Raw genomic sequence first — 4,159 nt, 5'->3', positions numbered from 1 at the left:
CACTTCTGTGTAGTTGTTTTTTCACCGTAAAATGTATCTTTGTTTGTACTAAAATGAGGCTTTTATTTTGAAGAGCCAAAGGAAAGTGCTGACATCATGGGCATGGACTGCCCAGGAAATTCACAACCACAGTTTCTTGAAAGGTGGATTAAAAAGTAGTTAATAGCCTCAATTTTGTTCATAGAAACCAATTGTTTTTGAACGATAACTTTGAACAATAATAAGACACATTCAATGGTATCATATTGCTGCCACCACAGGCGTTTCATACAGTTTGTACCAGTGACACAATCGTTAACGGTTATTTGAAAAAACTGTCTACTGTGCATATTGTTAAATATTTATTTGTCATTGCAGAGATCACATGTTATTTTACTCTCAAAGAGATATGACCTTTTAAGTTCTATTACAATACATATAAGTGAATGATAGAATATGCAAAAGTAATGTATGTACAGATTACAGAATGAGTGAACTGAAATCAGAAAACTGTTTAAAATATAATGTTGCTATCAAACCACAGGGTTTATAATAACATACTTGTGCACAGTAGCAGCAGAGAAGTATTGCACATGGATTATATATTGTATGTATATGTATTTTGTGACTGCACAAATGATGGCTAGTGTCAGTTGGCTCAGAGAAATGAGTCGAATTCCAGTCTGTTTAACATTCTGATGGTAAAGAGGAATGGAGACAGGACTGCCCTGTGTGTGGCTCCAGTATTACTCACTCTACTGCCAGACACAGTGCGGGAGGCGAGCATACTATCTGCCAGTCAGCTAGTTCAGGGCAGGACACAGGGGGGCCATCCACGTCCATTGCTGACAGCTTTGCACCCAGTAGAGGCAGCCGTGGTGTTAAAAACACTGGAGAAGTCAAAAACACATGCCTCTCTTAACTGTGCTTGCTGGCTTGTCCAGGTGACTGCATGTAGATGTGGTTCAGCAAGAAGATGATGGTATCCTAAACTCCTAGTTGTGGCTTTTAGGCCGAGTGGCCTCACGCACAAATCTGCTGCAAAATGTCGAAAGATTGCTGGGAGTTGGTCTACAAAAGGAAAAGAAAATCTCCTCTCCTTCACATAACGAAGCCTGCACAAACCATTGAGCTGGAGCAGAGCAGTGTAATTGACTCTGTATGGTCTCTGGTCCCATTCTGGTTTCTTCCTGAGCTGAAGTTGGACTTATCTCTGCTTAAAGACAGCCTAAATTCAACATGTATACAAAAGTATGTGTAAATTGAATGTTTGAATTGGTTTCGTAGCTCATGTGTCTTTTCAATTTGTTACATCTCAAACTAAATATGTTTTGAAACAAAGTAAATGTAAACACTATTTGTATTCAATTCTATTTTGTTTGTTTTCTCTAATTGAATGAGCTAGTTTACAAGTCAATGATTTTTATTAAATATGTGAAATGGTGCACACAGTGCCACCAGGATGTCTTTGCCGTTTATGACATCAAATAACCTTGGTGTTTGTTTGTTTACATTAACACAGGACTGGTGACCAAAGAGATGACGAATCATTCATAACATCTAGGACTCCAAGGGAAGCCATACTGGTAATAGTTCTCGCCTTGTCCTTGTCTCAGGTGTGTCCATGAAAAAATAGTGTTCCCAAATGTGTGTAGCCTATGCTGAAAGTAGTCCTGATCAAACATCCCTCATCCCCATTCTATGAGCTTACGTGTTTTACTACCACTTTAATTTTTAACTATAAAAATATACATTGATTGCTTTACCGTTAGTTGAACAGGAGTTGAGTGATGAGCCAGCTAATTTAGATGCCTGTTTTAGTCTCCTTTTAGTTGTTAGTGTTAACTATTATAACCATTTCAATCCATGTTTGAAAATGTCACAGATTGACACTGGCCACTGTCAACTAAAGATTATGTGATTTGGGTCAATGATGTCTGCCATTTTTTGACCAAGCATTTGTCAATTTCAACAAGCTGTCACATTATGCCACAAATCCATGTTTCAAAGTAAAAGCACGCTTATAGTTTCAGATCCCTGAATCCATTCATTTTATTGTGAATTAGTGTATTTGCATGACTTACAGATGCTTCACGTTGAACAGTTCTGGTGTTCTGGAGAAACGTCAACAGCACAGGTTTCAAAACAAGAGCAAAGAGTTACCAAAAACAACAAAAGATTAGAACTTAATTTAGTGTAGTTAATTTACACCCACTTAATGAACAGCCTATTTCAGTTTAATGGTTGTTTGCAATAAATTGCTTACTACTTTTTTGTCTCACTCCCATTTCTTCTTTTTGCATTTTGAAGCACTACTTAGAACCTTCTTAAGTTCCAACAGTGCAAAATGTCAATTCTTGCACTGTATATAGCTCCCTCTCTTCCTCTTCTTAGATATTTATAAAAAAAATTATGTTCTCTGCTTTTAGTCTTGTCTTTGCACATAAATCTTGAATGAAAGCTTCTTTAATGCAATTTCAGGTGTCATAGTATATTTACACAAACAGTTACTTGTCTGTTTGGTGCCTCTAAATATGCGTCTTTCTTAGTAGAAGTTTTGTTTTGCTTGTTATTACAGAACAATAAACTTAATTTTCTCTTAAATCTAGGGCTGCAAACTAATAACTAATAAAAAAAAATTAAATAATCAATTAATCAAGAATATAATTCACAGATGAATCAATTATGAGTTGTTTGGTTCATAACATTTCCGAAAATGTTGAAAAATCAATGTTTCTCAAACCTTGAAATGTTAAGGTTGTCAAATGTCACACAAACCCTCAAACTGATTAATTGATTATCAAAATAGTTTCCCAATTCATTTTGTAATCGATTACTAATTGATTGATCATTGCAGCCCTGCATTAGACAGTTATCCAAAGAGACATGAGCAGCACTAAACTTTTGTGTCTGTCAAATTCTGTCATCTTGGAATTTGGATTGGAATTAAGTGACTGAAAGTTGGTCACATATCATAAAGCTGTCAATGACTCATATCTCATACAACTATTATTGTATGGGACAGGCTGGCATGTATGTCTGTTCACTCTTTCTCTGTTGAAAATGAATTAAAAAAGAGAATCACAGAAAATAAAGGGGGCGTGATATCCTGGCAAACTTGGTCAACCAAGGGCCATAATCAAAGTAAGGCTTTGAAAAATATATATCACCCCAAACAAACACATAGTTTAGCCACCTGTTGCATCAAAGGCCCAGAGGATGAGGAGCATATTAGAATGAGGCAGTATGATATTTGACCAGCAGAGGGAGTGCACTTACCATTTACATAAAGATGTTACCTCAAACAGCTACTTCATAGTACACTTCTCATTCCATTCAGTCAGTCAGTCATCATCTAACCGCTTTATCCTCCACCAGAGGGTCGCGGGGGGTGCTGTGCCAATCTCAGCTACATCGGGCGATAGGCGGGGTACACCCTGGACAGTTCGCCAGTCCATCGCAGGGCCACACACAGCTCGAGACAAACAACCATTCACTCTCGCTGCAAGGTGAGAGTGCTAACCACTACATCACCGTGTGGCCCTCATTCCATTCAAGTCTTATTATATTGCTGTTGATTTATAGTGAACTATCTCAATAAATACAGGGCCACACGGTGATGTAGTGGTTAGCACTCTCGCCTTGCAGCGAGAAGACCCGGGTTCGAGCCCCGGTTGGAACAAGGGCCTTTCTGCATGGAGTTTGCATGTTCTCCAGGTGTGTGCGTGGGTTCTCTCCAGGTTCTCCGGCTTCCTCCCACAGTCCAAAAACATGCAATGTGGGGATTAGGTAAATTGGACACTCTAAATTGACCATAGGAGTGAGAGTGAATGGTTGTTTGTCTCGAGCTGTGTGTGGCCCTGCGATGGACTGGCGAACTGTCCAGGGTGTACCCCGCCTATCGCCCGATGTAGCTGAGATTGGCACAGCACCCCCCCGCGACCCTCTGGTGGAGGATAAAGCGGTTAGATGATGATCTCAATAAATATATTGACAGCAATTTTTTCATGTTCTTATTTTTTAAAGCTAGATTTCCTTGCTGATTCTTCTTGTTCAGACAAGAGGGACAAAAGGTCTCAGATCAACATAAATCAAATCGCTAATAAATGCCAATTGATGTTTCACAGAAGAGCAATGAGGTGAATTTCATTATATTATTTCTACATTTTGGGACATTTTC

Source organism: Solea senegalensis, unplaced genomic scaffold, assembly GCF_019176455.1.
Source record: "Solea senegalensis isolate Sse05_10M unplaced genomic scaffold, IFAPA_SoseM_1 scf7180000012744, whole genome shotgun sequence".
Taxonomy (NCBI): domain Eukaryota; kingdom Metazoa; phylum Chordata; class Actinopteri; order Pleuronectiformes; family Soleidae; genus Solea; species Solea senegalensis.
This window is presented reverse-complemented; position numbering follows the sequence as displayed.